This window comes from Bos grunniens, chromosome 2, assembly GCF_055505025.1.
Source record: "Bos grunniens cultivar Pamir isolate PY7600 chromosome 2, Bosgru_T2T1.0, whole genome shotgun sequence".
NCBI lineage: Eukaryota > Metazoa > Chordata > Mammalia > Artiodactyla > Bovidae > Bos > Bos grunniens.
This window is the reverse complement of record NC_141166.1, coordinates 115,700,822-115,717,878: the sequence shown is the minus strand read 5'-3', so window position 1 is coordinate 115,717,878 and position 17,057 is coordinate 115,700,822. Positions and strand designations below refer to the sequence as shown.

The 17,057-nt window shown below is 40.0% G+C and overlaps 1 long non-coding RNA gene across 4 annotated transcripts in view; it reads left to right on the top strand.

Moving 5' to 3' along the window:
- LOC147378590 (uncharacterized) overlaps positions 1–17,057 on the top strand; it is a 333,236-nt gene that overhangs the window by 152,635 nt on the left and 163,544 nt on the right. The window contains exon 4 of one of the 4 annotated variants that reach the window (XR_015147952.1): positions 9,863–13,666. The exons of the other annotated variants lie outside the window; for them this stretch is intronic. This is a non-coding gene — a long non-coding RNA (uncharacterized LOC147378590). Of the gene's footprint in view, positions 1–9,862; positions 13,667–17,057 lie in introns of those variants that run through there. 4 annotated transcript variants of the gene reach the window in all.

Genomic DNA, 17,057 nt, shown 5'->3' with positions numbered 1-17,057 from the left:
CACCTAACCCACCTCTTGAGAAATCTGTATGCAGGTCAGGAAGCAACAGTTAGAACTGGACTTGGAACAACAGACTGGTTCCAAATAGGAAAAGGAGTACATCAAGGCTATATATTGTCACCCTGCTTATTTAACTTCTATTCAGAGTACGTCATGAGAAACGCTGGGCTGGAAGAAGCACAAGCTGGAATCAAGATTGCTGGGAGAAATATCAATAACCTCAGATATGCAGATGATACCACTCTTATGGCAGAAAGTGAAGAAGAACTAAAGAGCCTCTTGATGAACATGAAAGAGGAGAGTTAAAAAGTTGGCTTAAAGCTCAACATTCAGAAAACTAAGATCATGACATCTGGTCCCATCACTTCATGGGAAATAGATGGGGAAACAGTGGAAACAGTGTCAGACTTTATTTTTGGGGGCTCCAAAATCACTGCAGATGGTGACTGCAGCCATGAAATTAAAAGACGCTTACTCCTTGGAAGAAAAGTTATGACAAACCTTGACAGCATATTCAAAAGCAGATACATTACTTTGCCAACAAAGGTTCATCTAGTCAAGGCTATGGTTTTTCCAGTAGTCGTGTATGTTTGTGAGAGTTGGATCATAAAGAAAGCTGAGTGCCAAAGAATTAATGCTTTTGAACTGTGTGGTGTTGGAGAAGTCCCTTGAGAGTCCCTTGGACTGCAAGGAGATCCAACCAGTCCATCCTAAAGGAGATTCATTGGAAGGACTGAAGTTGAAGCTGAAAGTCCAGTACTTTGGCCACCTGTTGCGAAGAGCTGACTCGTTTGAAAAGACCCTGATGCTGGGAAAGTTTGAGGGCAGGAGGAGAAGGGGACGTCAGAGGATGAGATGGTTGGATGGCATCACTGACTCAATGGACATGGGTTTGGGTAGACTCGGGAAGTTGGTGATAGATAAGGAGGCCTGGTGTGCTGCGGTTCGTGGGGTCACAAAGAGTCGGACACGACTGAGAGACTGAACTGAACTGAAGCCCTGCTAATGGTGATGCTCCTAAATATTTGAAAAGTAGAGCCTTTTAGTTCTTCCTCCTCCACTAGCCAAAAAAAGCCAGTACAGTTACTTCAAAATTAAAAAAAAAATTGATCAGTTTTAAAATAAGGTTTATACTTTAGCTTTGGACTGAAGAATATGCCCCCCTCCTCTGTCTTTGTCTTTTTTAAAGTGTTTCTGCCATATACCCCAAACTTAATTAAAAATAACCCAAGTACGTCTTTTAAAAATGTATGATGTAGCAAATGGTTCTTAGAATGTGTCTTCTTATATGTATAAAAATGAAGCTGAAGTTATAGCAATAAATTTTGATGGGAATGCAGAGTGGCTCAGTCAGAGAAACATGTCATGTGACCATGATAACAGGCATTCATTCATGATTTGATGACTTCTCCACCTAGAATCTGGCAGCCTGACAGCCCAGCACCTGCTTAACCCCAGCAGTGAGCAAGGAGTCCCTCAGCTGTAAATGAAGGGATGTGGGTACAAAGAGATGTTTTATCATTCAGTATGTTTTTGGTCTCACTGTCCAAGTATGTAAAATTCAACCTAAAACCTTCAGGTTGATCATAAAAAAGACCTGAGGACCTCATAATTCTGCACAGAGCTCAAGGAGTTGCCTGGAGAAACAATTTATTTTCTGCAACTTTGCAGACATATAAAAATGAATAAGTTGTGAAGAACATTAACAATTTAGTGTTACAGCATCTCTAGACTTTTCAGCATACATGCTCACTTTAGGAGAATCTACCCTACAATATGAATGTATCAGTATATAAGGATATATTCACAAAGATGTGTTTACTTCAGTACTATTTGCAGTGGGGGAAAAAAAACTCTGTCCATTAGTAGAGGAGCAGTTCGATAAATTCTGGTACATTCTTACTGTGATCTGTCATGTGTATATTTAAAAGAATGATTTAGATCTGTATTATTGACCTGGAAGGCTATCCCTGTATATTATTATATTTTAAAATCCATTGCCAAAAAAATGCACAGAGTATAAATATACCCATCTTTATATAAACATGTATGTGTACATTTATATTTTCTGGGTGAGCGTTGAGAAGTATGTGGAAGAATATAAGCCGAATTGTCCTTTTTCCAAGGGTTAGGGTCTGAGGGGTTTTTTAATGTTACAATAAACATGTATTAGTCATGTAATTACAATATAGAGAAAGAAAATGTACTTAACCATTAGGATTTGGTGTGAATTCAATGACACAATATTTGTAAAATGCTTCTTATGATTCCTGGTCTCTAGTAAGCATCTGAGAAATGCTGGATGTTATTACTTGATTTATTTGACTGCAGCACACAGCAGTCTTGCCCTTGCCTTCCTCCACACCATTGTCTACTGCAGTCTATGTTCTGGATGGTTTGTAGTCTCTGAGGACACCACTTGCTCTCTCTGTCACCCTTACGCCTGTGTGTACAGTCTCCAGTCTTAGAACCTTGTATTCCCCCTCTTTCACCTGAGTAGCTGATTTGCATCCTTTGGGTCTCAGTTTAAGTGACTTTTCTGACCTGCAAGTGAAGGTGAGAGATCTATCTTCTCTGGGCTGTCTGTCCCACATCACAATACCATCACCCTGTTAGAATAGTCTGTCTGTGGGGCTGTGCCTGTCCATCTTTGCATCCTCAGCACCCACCCCAGGGCCACAGAATGGGTACTTGGTGAACACTGACGGAGCAACTGAATGAAGACAACGAGCAGTAGCCACATGCCCATACCAGAAGAGAAAGAGGTAGACTGGTTTCTCAGGAAAAGCTCAGGAAGCAGACAGGCACTCTGTCACTGTGTTTGAGTTCTAGGTGCCTGCTTGGGTTATTCAAGTGCAGTGTTTTCATTTCTCAGGTTTTGCAAATTGAAAATGAAAAATTGAAAAAGATGTTGCTTTTTAAATGATGAATTTGTTCAGATTATCATACAATGTCCCTCGAATTTCAAAGTTATTAATTTGCTGCTGCTGCTACTGCTGCTAAGTCGCTTCAGTCGTGTCCGACTCTGTGGGACCCCATAGATGGCAGCCCACCAGGCTCCCCTGTCCCTGGGATTCTCCAGGCAAGAACATTGGAGTGGGTTGCCATTTCCTTCTCCAATGCAGGAAAGTGAAAAGTGAAAGTGAAGTCGCTCAGTCGTGTCCGACTCTTAGCGACCCCATGGACTGCAGCTTACCAGGCTTCTCTGTCCATGGGATTTTCCAGGCAAGAGTACTGGAGTGGGGTGCCAATTTGCTAGGATAGTTAATAATTACTCTTTATTAACTTTCTGCGTATATACAAAAACCTCAGTTTAACCAATGTCCAATAAAAGCAATTAAGAAAATATATTGCAGAATGGAAACTCTGAGAAGAGCTTTGTGGATGGTGACTGTGGCTACCATGTAAACAAGTTGTATAATTCTTAAATGACAGATGATTAATTTCTTGGCCCTGTTAAAAATTCAGTTTTCTTTTTTTTAAACGTATATTATTTACATTTATTAAATAATCATTTTGTTATCTTTGTTAGGTTATTACCATTGGAAAACATATAAAAGGTATCATTACATTATTCCAAATCTGATGGGTGAATTGATGGTATTTATTATTTTAATAGAGATGCCTGCTAATTAAAATTTTTAATAACTACCAAAAAAAATACCATTTTCAAAAAAGGTAAAATTATGACTCTCACACAGAAATCAATTGAATATATGTTCAAAAATTTTCTTAATTTATTAATCAATGAGGGGACACAGACAGATGTTATAATCGATTTAAAAGAAAATCCAAAGAAACACAATTGCAGATGACTAATGCTGAGTGAAAAAATGGAGGCAAAACTGAGTTTTTCATGGGGAGATAATGATGGTCAGTTGAATATCTTCTGAATATGACAGAATTTGTGTGTCTACAGGCAAGAATTATTTTGCTAATACATTTTAGTTTAGAATAGAATATACTTTACAAGTACATAGTACAAGCATAGAATATACTTGTACTAAAAAAAAGTTCATCTGAAAATACAGTTTAACTGGTGATCTTATTTTTGCTCCCTACCCCCCACTAAATCTGGCAACTTTATATGAGTTGACCATCATTATAACAGCTCATTTCTAAATCCACTAGATCAATAGCTTGCCTGCCCCCCAAAAGGCAAATTGTTGTTTGCCACCAAACCCACTCCCTGATCTATATTGTGCCATGTGACATTCTCTTTTACTCTTATCTAGGGTCATGTCCTCTCTCCTTACTTATGTTCATTTGATTAGAAAGTACTGTGAATTTGACCTTTAAAATATTCTCCATACCATGCTATTGTCTTCTACCTCTATTGCCTAAGTTTCAGATCAGGCTTTCATCCCTTCTTGCCTGCTACTAAGTCACTTCAGTCGTGTCCGACTCTGTGCAACCCCATCCCTGGGATCTCTGTGCAGCCCACCAGGCTCCCCCATCCCTGGGATTCTCCAGGCAAGAACACCGGAGTGGGTTGCTGTTTCCTTCTCCACCCTTCTTGCCTAGAGATTTGCAAATTTCCTAAATTAATCTTTGAGTTTTTATTTTCTCCAGTCCCTCTCATGTGTTGTTGACAGATTGTATTTTGGATTAAAATTTCCCTCCCGTTACTTCCAACAGGAGATGGAAGCCCCTTACTTCAAGCCCCTTAGCATGTCCTTTTGCAGTGTGACCATGTTCTACTTCTCTGATCACCATCCTCATTGCCCTACTCTGCTTCTACTCTAGATACAATAGTTGTTCACAACTCTGAGTCTTTGCACATGCTATACCTGTAATGCTGTCTCCTTCACTCTCATACTCCCAACTCCTGCTTCGAAAGCCTACTTAAATGTTACCTCCTTTCTAAAGCATCCCTATGTTCCTAAGATGTCCCTTCTCAACTCATTCAATCTTCTTTTCTTGCTTCCATTGTAACATATTAAACACACCAGTAATTGTACTGTTTCTGTTTTGCTCACTGGACTGAGCTTCTCAAGGACAAGGATTTATGTCTTATTCATTGTTTTAAATATACAGTACTAAACATGGTGCATGACACCTACTGTGCATACAATAGCAGAATAAGAAGTAAATATCTGTAAATATCTCCTATGTCTCCATCAGTGAAGTTACCATGGAACACCTGAAGATGATGTTGCAGCAAATGAAGATAATAGAAAACTAATCAGTTAAAGATAGAATACATACAGATGCCTGTTCTTCTGGTTCATTGGATTTCACACAAGATCGTGTTCACACATACAAGTGCGTGTTTATTAAGCATTCGCATATAGGTACGGACGTCTAGCACAGAGAAGATAGCGGGGGCTAGCTGTCCTTTCTGTCCCTCCAAGTGTGAGTGGCGCACATGAAACTTATCATCATAACAAGATACATCTGATCACCTTCAACATAACAGTATACATTTCAGCTCTTCCAGAATACTTCTGAATACATCCAACGTTTATTCTTATGAACAGTTTTAATTGTGGAGTTCATTGTCTGGCCATGGCCTACATATGACCCCACCCTGTTCAGCCCCTAATAATATCTGACAAGCCAAGAAGAGTCAAACACTTATTACAGTGTTAAGGGCTTTTGCTTATTTCTTCTATCATGAATTTCCTCATAGTAGAACTAAAATTGTTCATCAGGATGGTACAGGTAAAAGAGAATGCAATTATAAAAATGTAGTCCAGAGATTGCCTGTATCAGAACCCTTTGGTATGCTTGTTAAAAAAGATTTCTGAGCCCAATCTTCATTATCGGATCAAAACTTGTAGTGGGGTTCAGAAATCTGTATTAAGAAAAGTCTCCCTAGCATATTACTGTATGCAGTGAGAATTGAGAACTCTTGGAACAGATCCACATAACAGGCATATTCCACCTATAGGCAATTGAGGTGCTCTACTAATCATGAGATGGGTGACAATAATCCACTTGCAAAAGGCCAAACTTTTCAGACATTTACTATAACCACATCCTGGGAAATTGGTCTCATGGCTCTGCCACTGTCCAGACAGTCACCTGTGCTCAATAAGTTTCAAAGTGGCAGCTTGCTAGCTGTTGTGTGGATCACTGGGGTTGGCAAAAGAAGTACGTAGCTCTGTGTGCAGAGTTAAGGATAGATTTTTTTTTCCAAGTGGATGAGACTTTAGGACAATGTGTAGGATATTGGAAAATGGAGCAAAGTGCATGTTTCTTAACTGGGGAAAAGTGCACTGTGATATCTGACGTTGCTGAATTAAAGTTAAACGAGCAAGGTTTCATTCTCAGAGGCTGGCAGATTCTCCCTAGACACTCTGCCGGACACCAGATAAAACTCCCATTTTTATACTTGAGTATTCAATTTTTTTAAAGTCTTTTTGTTACTGTAATATAAATAATTAACTAAGCACTTATTACCTCCCCTTATATTTCAGATTTAGAAATGTTGGCACTTGGAGCATGATGTAAAGAAATGGGACAAAAGCACACAAACTGATGCCTTCCCTTTGAGCTCCAAACTAAAACTTTCATCTGTAGCTTTGGTTCTTGTTTATCTGAATCCAAAATAGAAGAGATGACTAAGAGACTGTGCTGCTCTTCTCTCTCGTCCTGATCATCTGCCCTTTGTGCCTCTTTTTCTCAGCTGGATCCAGTGGCCTGTACGAATATAGAACTCACCGAGAGTATCCAATCCCTCTGCTCAGTCCTCCTCTTTCTGATGGATAACCTTAATTTAGTCTAAAACATTTCTCAGCCCTGGAACTCTCTGCATTTTGCATACTTTATGTCTTAAGAGGCTAAACCTTCCTTTGTGAACAAACAGATGGCTTAAACACTTGTAGTGGATTCCTTATGGGTCCCTTGGAAAAGTACACCAAGTCTGGGGGGAGGCTTGGCTGTATTGTGATTGTGGTAGGGTAGTGCAAATATAGCAAAGATTCCTGTGGGTTTGAGGCTACTTCTTTCAATGCTTTTCAGCTTATTTAAGATGGGTGTTTTTATTGCCATTTTGCAGAAATATTCAGGCTTGTTGTTATTGTTCAGTCGCTAAGTTGTATTTGACTCTTTGTGACCCTATGGACTACAGCACACCAGGCTTCTCTGTCTTTCACCATCTCCTGGAACTTGCTCAAACTCCTGTCCATTGAGTTGGTGATGCCATCCAACCATCTCATCCTCTGTTTCCTCCTCCTCCTGCCCTCAATCTTTCCCAGCATCAGGGTCTTTTCCAATGAGTCAGCTCTTTGCATAGGTGCTCAAAGTATTGGAATTTCAGCATTAGTCCTTCCAATGTGTATTCAGAGTTGATTTCCTTTAGGACTGACTCGTTTGATCTCCTTGCTGTCCAAGGGACTCTCAAGGGTCTTTTGCAGCACCAGTTTGAAGCATCAATTCTTGGGCTCTCAGCCTTCTTTATGGCCCAACTCTCACTGTACATGACTACTAGAAAAATCATAACTTTGACTATATGAACCTTTGTTGGCAAAGTGATGTGTCTGTTTTTTAATATGCTGTGTAGCTTTGTCATAACTTTTCTTCCATGGAGCTAGTATCTTTTAATTTCATGGCTGCAGTCACCATCTGTGGTGATTTTGGAGCCTGAGAAAATAAAATCTGTCACTGCTTCTACTTTTTACCCTTCTACTTGCCGTGAAGTGATGGGACTGGATGCCATGATCTTAGTCTTTAGTAAGAATCTGCTTTAGATTCATTTGCTAAAATCTATGAGCCTCTTTGGAGTGGAGGAGATATTTACCTTTAAAAAGTAAAAACTAGACTTTCTGCCCCACAAATTCATCAAAAGAACATTTGAATGCTGAGCAAATTTCAAAAAACAACTTCTGAATGCTGGCAGAGGATATCAGGCACCCAGAAAAGCAGCCCATTGTCTTCGAAAGGAGGTAGGATAAAATATAAAAGATAAAAAGAGAGACAAAAGAGTTAGGGACAGAGATCCATCCCAGGAAGGGAGTCTTAAAAGAGGAGAAGTTTCCAAACACCAGGAAACTCTCTCACTGGCGGGTCTGTGGGGAGTTTTGGAATCTCAGAGGGCAACATAACCGGGAGGAAAAATAAATAAATTTTAAAAGCCCACAGATTATGTGCCTAACGGCAACTCCCAGCAGCAAAGTGCCCCAGATGCTCGCATCTGCCACCAGCGAGCGGGGGCTGAATGGGAAGGAGCAGGCTGCATTGCTTAGGGTAAAGACTGGACCTGAATGCCCTGAGGTCAGTCTGAGGGAGCTAATGTGAGATAGCAACCTAAACTGTGGGATAGCCAGAGAGAGAGAGGGAAAAAAAGAATTATCCTGCAAAAAGCCCTAACCTAAGGCACTGCCAGCCCGCTCACAGAACAAAGGACTGAGCGAATACCAGAGGAGAGCTAACAGGATGCGGACTGGCCCATCCCCCGCCAGAGGCAGGGGGCAGGCAGGCGCCAGCCAGAGCGGGAAAGGGGCAAACTCGGCCCCAGAGACAGCATCCCCTACCAAACTGTGAACAGGCTTCCTGTTTCTAACCAAGACTTCCTGGGATTCTGGCTGGTTGACATCCGCTGGGAGGGTTGCAGCCAGAGATCAGCTCCCTAGAAGAGACACAGGGCACACCAGAGATGGGCGTGCCCTGGAAACTGAGCGGCTGGGACCCGTGAGGTGATAAGAAGCACTGCATCTGGGGAGAGTGCGCTGACCAAACACCTGGTCACCTGAGCTGCTCTGACCATGGAGGGGCACAAAACGCAGGCCCAACCTGTGCCTTTGAGGAGTACCTGAGAACCTGAACCTGAGCAGCTTAGACCTGGGAAGTGCATGCAACCCAGGACCCGCTCCCTGCAGAGCAACCTGGAGCCTGAGCAGTGTAGACTGGGAAAGTACACACGCAGTGAGCTGGGAGCGGGGGCAGGGGGAACAAACCCAGTGTGGCCCAGACACTGCGAGCACTCCCCACACACTCCAGTGATATTTGTTTGTAGTGTTCCTCCCTCCCCACAGCATGGCTGAACAAGTGAGCCTAAACAAGAGACCACCTTCGCCCACTTGTGTCAGGGCAGAAATTAGACACTGAAGAGACCTGCAAATAGAAGAAGCCAAACAGAGGGAACCACTTTGGAAGTGACAGGTGCAACAGATTAAAAGCCCTGTAGTTAACACCAAGTACATTGGAACGGGCCTATAGATCTTGAGAAGCATAAGCTGGAACAAGGAACTATCTGAAACTGAACTGACCCCACACTGCCCACAACAGCTGCAGAGAAATTCCTATATATATTTTTATTATCAATTTTTAATTAAATTTTTTTCCTTTTTTTAAGTCCTCCATTACTCCTTTAATTTTCATTTTTATAACCTACTATTACCTTGCAAAAAAAGACCCTATTTTTAAAGCAAACTTCATATATACTTCTTATATTTTTTGTGATTTTGTTTGTTTTTTTTAATATTGTATTTTTGAGAATCTAACCTCTACTCTAGGTTTTTAATCTTCACTTTATAGTATTTGTTATCAATTTTGTACATTTAACAATCCAATCTTCAGTGCCCATTTTTACTTAGGAGTGTGATTACTGGCTTGATCACTCTCTGCCCCTTTTGACTCTCCTTTTTCTCCCCCAGGTCACCTCTATCTCCTCCCTCCCCCTTCTCTGCTCTACCCAACTCTGTGAATGAATCTCTGTGTGTTCTGGGCTACGGAGAACACTTAGGGAACAGAGTACTGCCTAGATCTCTCTCTCTCCTTTTGATTTCCCCTTTTCTCCTCCTGGTCACCTCTATCTCCCTCCTCCCTCTTCTCTTCTCCATGTAACTCTGTGAACCTCTCTGGGTGTCCCTCACTGTGGAGAATCTTTTCACCATTAACCTAGAAGTTTTATTATCAGTGCTGTATGGATGGAGAAGTCTTGAGGCTACTGTAAGAATAAGACTGAAAACCAGAGGCAGGAGGCTTAAGCCCCAAACCTGAGAACACCAGAGAACTCCTGACTCCAGGGAACATTAATCAATAAGAGATCATCCAAAAGCCTCCATACCTACACTGAAACCAAGCACCACCCAAGAGCCAGCAAGTTCCAGAGCAAGACATACCATGCAAATTCTCCAGCAACATGGGAACATAGCCCTGAGCTTCAATATACAGGTTGCCCAAAGTCACACCAAACCCATAGACATCTCAAAACTCACTACTGGACACTTCATTGCACCACAGAGAGAAGAAATCCAGCTCCACCCACCAGAACACCTAACCAGGAAACCTTGACAAGCCACTCGTCCAACCCCACCCACAGGGAGGAACCTCCACAATAAAGGGGAACCACAAACTGTCAGAACACGGAAAGGCCACCCCAAACACAGCGATCTAAACAAGGTGAAAAGGCAGAGAAAGACTCAGCAGGTAAAGGAACATGATAAAAGCCCACCAAACCAAACAAAAGAGGAGGAGATGGGGAGTCTTCCTGAAAAAGATTTCAGAATGATAGTAAAAATGATCCAAAAATCTTGAAAACAAAATGGAGTTACAGATAAATAGCTGGGAGACAAGGATTGAGAAGATGCAAGAAAAGTTTAACAAGGACCTAGAAGAAATTTTAAAAGATCAATCAATAGTGAATAATGCAATAAATGAGATAAAAAATGCTTTGGAGGGAAACATCAGTAGAATAATGGAGGCAGAAGATAGGATAAGTGAGGTAGAAGATAGAAAGGTAGAAAAAAATGAAGCAGAGAGTAAAAAAGAAAAAAGGATTAAAAGAAATGAGGACAACCTCATGGACCTCTGGGACAATGTGAAACACCCCAACATTCAAATTATAGGAGTCCCAGAAGAAGACAAAAAGAAAGGCCATAAGAAAATACTTGAGGAGATAATAGTTGAAAACTTCCCTAAAATGGGGAAGGAAATAGTCACACAAGTCCAAGAAACCCAGAGAGTCCCAAACAGGATAAACCCAAGGCAAAACGCCCCAAGACACGTATTAATCAAATTAACAAAGATCAAACACAAAAAACAAATATTAAAAGCAGCAAGGGAAAAACAACAAATAACACACAAGGGGAGTCCCATAAGGATAACAGCTGATCTTTTAATAGAAACTCTTCAAGCCAGGAGGGAATGGCAGGACATACTTAAAGTGATGAAAGAGAAAAACCTACAACCCTGATTACTGTACCCATCAAGGATCTCACTCAAATATGAAGGACAAATCAAAAGCTTTACAGACAAGCAAAAGCTGAGAGAATTCAGTACTACCAAACCAGCTCTTCAACAAATGCTGAAGGATCTTCTCTAGACAGAAAACACAGAAAGGGTGTATAAACTCGAACCCAAAACAACAAAGTAAATGGTAACGGAACCATACTTATCAATAATTACCTTAAATGCAAATGGGTTGAATGCCCCAACCAAAAGACAAAGACTGGCTGGATGGATAAAAAAACAAGACCCTACAAGAGACTCATCTCAAAACAAGGGACACATTACAGACTAAAAGTGAAGGGCTGGAAAAAGATATTCTATGCAAATGGAGACCAAAAAAAGGCAGAAGTAGCAATACTCATATCAGATAAAATAGACTATAAAATAAAGACTGTGAAAAGAGACAAGAACACTACATAATGATCAAAGGATCAATCCAAGAAGAAGATATAACAGTTATAAATATATGCACCCAACATAGGAGTACCGCAATACATAAGACAAATGCTAACATCTATGAAAGGGGAAATTAAAATAACACAATAATAGTGGGAGACTTTAATACTCCACTCACAACTATGGATGGATCAACTAAACAGAAAATTAACAAGGAAACACAAACTTTAAATGACACAATGGGCCAGTTAGACCTAATTGATATCTATAGGACATTTCACCCCAAAATAATAAATTTCACCTTTTTCTCAAGTGTACACAGAACCTTCTCCAGGATAGATCACATCCTGGGCCATAAATCTAGCCTTGGTAAATTCAAAAAAATTGAAATCATTCCAATCATCTTTTCTGACCACAATGCAGTAAGATTAGATGTCAATTACAGGGAAAAAAACTATTAAAAATTCCAACATATGGAGGCTAAACAACACACTTCTGAGAAACCAACAAATCATAGAAGAAATCAAAAAAGAAATAAAAATATGCATAGAAATGAATGAAAATGAAAATACAACAACCCAAAACCTATGGGACACTATAAAAGCAGTGCTAAGGGGAAGGTTCATAGCGATACAGGCTTACCTCAAGAAACAAGAGAGAAGTCAAATAAATAACCTAACTCTACACCTAAAGCAACTAGAAAAGGAAGAAGTTAAGAACTGCAGAGTTAGTAGAAGGAAAGAAATCTTAAAAATTAGGGCAGAAATAAATGCAAAAGAAACAAAAGAGACCATAGCAAAAATCAACAAAGCTAAAAGCTGGTTCTTTGAGAGGATAAATAAAACTGACAAACCATTAGCCAGACTCATCAAGAAAAAAAGGGAGAAAACTCAAATCAACAAAATTAGAAATGAAAATGGAGAAATCACAACAGACAACACAGAAATACAAAGGATCATAAGAGACTATCAGCAACTGTATGCCAATAAAATGGACAACTTGGAAGAAATGGACAAATTCTTAGAAAAGTAAAATTTCCCTAAACTAAACCAGGAAGAATAGAAAATCTTAACAGACCCATCACAAGCACAGAAATCAAAACTGTAATCAGAAATCTTCCAGCAAACAAAAGCCCAGGACCAGATGGCTTCACAGCTGAATTCTACCAAAAATTTAGAGAAGAGCTAACACCCATCTTACTCAAACTTATCCAGAAAATTGCAGAGGAAGGTAAACTTCCAAACTCATTCTATGAGGCCACCATCACCCTAATACCAAAACCAGACAAAGATGCCACAAAAAAAGAAAACTACAGGCCAATATCCCTGATGAACATAGATGCAAAAATCCTTGGCAAAATTCTAGCAAACAGAATCCAACAACATATTAAAAAGATCATACATCATGACCAAGTGGGCTTTATCCCAGGAATGCAAGGATTCTTTAATATCTGCAAATCAATCAATGTAATACACCACATTAAAAAATTGAAAGATAAAAACCATATGATTATCTCAATAGATGCAGAGAAAGCCTTTGACAAAATTCAACTTCCATTTATGATAAAAACCCTCCAGAAAGCAGGAATAGAAGGAACATACCTCAACATAATAAAAGCTATATGACAAACCCACAGCAAACATTATCCTCAATGGTGAAAAATTGAAAGCATTTCCTCTAAAGTCAGGAACAAGACAAGGGTGCCCACTTTCACCACTACTATTCAACAAAGTTTTGGAAGTTTTGGCCACAGCAATCAGAGCAGAAAAAGAAATAAAAGGAATCCAAGTTGGAAAAGAAGAAGTAAAACTCTCATTGTTTGCAGATAACATGATCCTCTACATAGAAAACCCTAAAGAATCTACCAGAAAATTACTAGAACTCATCAACAAATATAGTAAAGTTGCAGGATATAAAATCAACACACAGAAATCCCTTGCATTCCTATTCACTAACAATGAGAAAACAGAAAGAGAAACTAAGGAAACAATTCCATTGACCATTGCAACAAAAAGAATAAAATACTTAGGAATATATCTATTTAAAGAAACAAAAGACCTATATATAGAAAACTATAAAACACTGATGAAAGAAATCAAAGAGGACACAAATAGATGGAGAAATATACCATGTTCATGGATTGGAAGAATCAATATAGTGAAAATGAGTATACTACCCAAAGCAATCTATAGATTCAATGCAATCCCTATCAGCTACCAACAGTATTTTTCACAGAACTAGAACAAATATTTTCACAATTTGTATGTAAATACAAAAAACCTCGAATAGCCAAAGCAATCTTGAGAAAGAAGAATGGAACTGGAGGAATCAACCTGCCTGACTTCAGACTATACTACAAAGCTACAGTCATCAAGACAGTATGGTACTGGCACAAAGACAGAAATATAGATCAATGGAACAAAGTAGAAAGCTGAGATAAATCCATGCACCTATGGACACCTTATCTTTGACAAAGGAGGCAAGAAAATATAATGGAGAAAAGACAATCTCTTTAACAAGTTGTGCTGGGAAAACTGGTCAACCACTTGTAAAAGAATGAAACTAGAACACTTCCTAACACCATACACAAAAATAAACTCAAAATGGATTAAAGATCTAAACGTAAGACCAGAAACTATAAAACTCCTAGAGGAGAACATAGGCAAAACACTGTCCGACATAAATCACAGCAGGATCCTCTATGACCCACCTCCCAGAGTAATGGAAAAAAAGCAAAAATAAATGGGACCTAATTAAACTTAAAAGCTTTTGCACAACGAAGGAAACTATAAGCAAGGTGAAAAGACAGCCTTCAGAATGGGAGTAAATAATAGCAAACAAAGCAACTGACAAAGAATTAATCTCAAAAAAGACACAAGCAACTCCTGCAGCTCAATTCCAGAAAAATAAATGACCCAATCAAAAAATGGGCCAAAGAACTAAACAGACATTTCTCCAAAGAAGACATTCAGGTGGCTAACAAACACATGAAAAGATGCTCAACATCATTCATGATCAGATCAGATCAGATCAGTCGCTCAGTCATGTCCGACTCTTTGCAACCCCATGAATCGTAGCACGCCAGGCCTCCCTGTCCATCACCAACTCCTGGAGTTCACTGAGACTCATGTCCATTGAGTCAGTGATGCCATCCAGCCATCTCATCCTCTGTCGTACCCTTCTCCTCTTGCCCCCAATCCCTCCCAGCATCAGAGTCTTTTCCAATGAGTCAACTCTTCGCATGAGGTGGTCAAAGTACTGGAGTTTCAGCTTTAGCATCATTCCTTCAAAAGAAATCCCAGGGCTGATCTCCTTCAGAATGGACTGGTTGGATCTCCTTGCAGTCCAAGGGACTCTCAGGAGTCTTCTCCAACACCACAGTTCAAAAGCATCAATTCTTTGGCACTCAGCCTTCTTCACAGTCCAACTCTCATATCCATACATGACCACTGGAAAAACCATAGCCTTGACTAGATGAACCTTTGTTGAAAAAGTAATCAGAGAAATGCAAATCAAAACCACAGTGAGGTACCATTTCACTCCAGTCAGAATGGCTGCTATCCAAATGTCTACAAGCAATAAATGTTGGAGAGGGTGTGGAGAAAAGGGAACCCTCTTACACTGTTGGTGGGAATGCAAACTAGTTCAGCCACCATGGAGAACAGTGTGGAGATTCCTTAAAAAACTGGAAATAGAACTGCCATATGATGCAGCAATCCCACTGCTGGGCATACACATTGAGGAAACCAGAATTGAAAGAGACATGTGTACCCCAATGTTCATCGCAGCACTATTTATAATAGCCAGGACATGGAAGCAACATAGATGTCCATCAGCAGATGAATGGCTGTGGTACATATACACAATGGAGTATTACTTAGCCATTAAAAAGAATACATTTGAATCAGTTCTAATGAGGTAGATGAAACTGGAGCCTATTATACAGAGTGAAGTAAGCCAGGAAGAAAAACACCAATACAGTATACTAACACATATATATGGAATTTAGAAGGATGGTAATGATAACCCTGTATGCGAGATAGCAAAAGAGACATAGGTGTATAGGACAGACTTTTGGACTCTGTGGGAGAAGGCGAGGGTGGGATGATCTGAGAGAATAGCATTGAAACATATATATTACCATATGTGAAACAGATCGCCAGTCCAGGTTCAATGCATGAGACAGGGTGCTCAGGGCTGGTGCACTGGGATGACCCAGAGGGATGGGATGGGGAGGGAGGTGGGAGGGGGGTTCAGGATGAGGAACACATGTAAACCCATGGCTGATTCATGTCAATGTATGGCAAAAACCACTACAATATTGTAAAGTAATTAACCTCCAATTAAAATAAATAAATTAAAAAAAAAGTAAAAACTAAAAAACTGAATTTTAGCATTGATTGTTGATTTTACTTTCCTTGGTAGCTAAGATGGTAAAGAATCTGCCTACAATGAGGGAGACCTGGGTTCAATCCCTGGGTTGGGAAGATCCCCTGGAGGAGGGCATGGCAACCCACTCCAGTATTCTTGCCTGGAGAATCCTCACAGACAGAGGAGCCTGGTGGGCTACAGTCCATGGGGTCGCAAATAGTCAGACATGACTGAGAAACTAAGCACAGCAGAGCACAAGGAATCGAAAGATATTCAGTGGTATTCAAACAAAGAAACAAAAATTCGTGGAATTTTTGTCTTTATGTTAATTTAAACAGATTCCTATATGCAAAACTGATAAGTGTGGAGCCATTTGGATAAAGCTGAGAAGATGTGGGGTCTTCCTGCCTGGCCTTGTCATCCCCTCCTGAGGTAACCCTTGCAGTATTCCTTCAGGCTTCTGGGACCCTCAGAAACATAGATTGTAAAAACTGACTTAGAAGAAATAGAAGGTGATTAAGCTTCAGAAGGCTTGTTTCTCATGTCTGCTGTACAATATTGGCTTTATAATCTTAGGCAAGTCTGCACCTCAGCCCCTTACTCTGAAAGTGGAAATGATGATATCCACTGGCCTGCCAGCCTCACAGGGCTATTCCAAACCAGGAACCTGGAGATCCTAGATAAATATCAAGCAGAATTATTTGACAGTCATTTGTGGTGGTACTCTCAATCTTTGAATATTTTATTCCTTTTGAAAATCTCCATGCGTCATAGATACTTTCTGATAGTCAAGAGTTTTGTACCTTGTATCCAGCTTTCCCAGTTGGTTAGAATATTTCCAACTCTCTTATTTTTCCATTAGCTATTTCAACTCTAAAATGCTAATTGATAAGAGTATAGAGGATCCCTGACCAACCCCAAGTTTGGTGATTTGCTTGGAGCACTTACACCCACTCATGGGATTTAACATAGGATTCGTTACAGTGAAAGGAAACAAAGCAGAATCAGCTCTGGAAAAAAGTACATGGGGCAAAGTCCAGAGAAATTCAGGTACAAGCTTTCAAGAGTTCTCTCCCTGTAGAGTCACACGGGCTGTGCCTAAATCATCCAAAGTC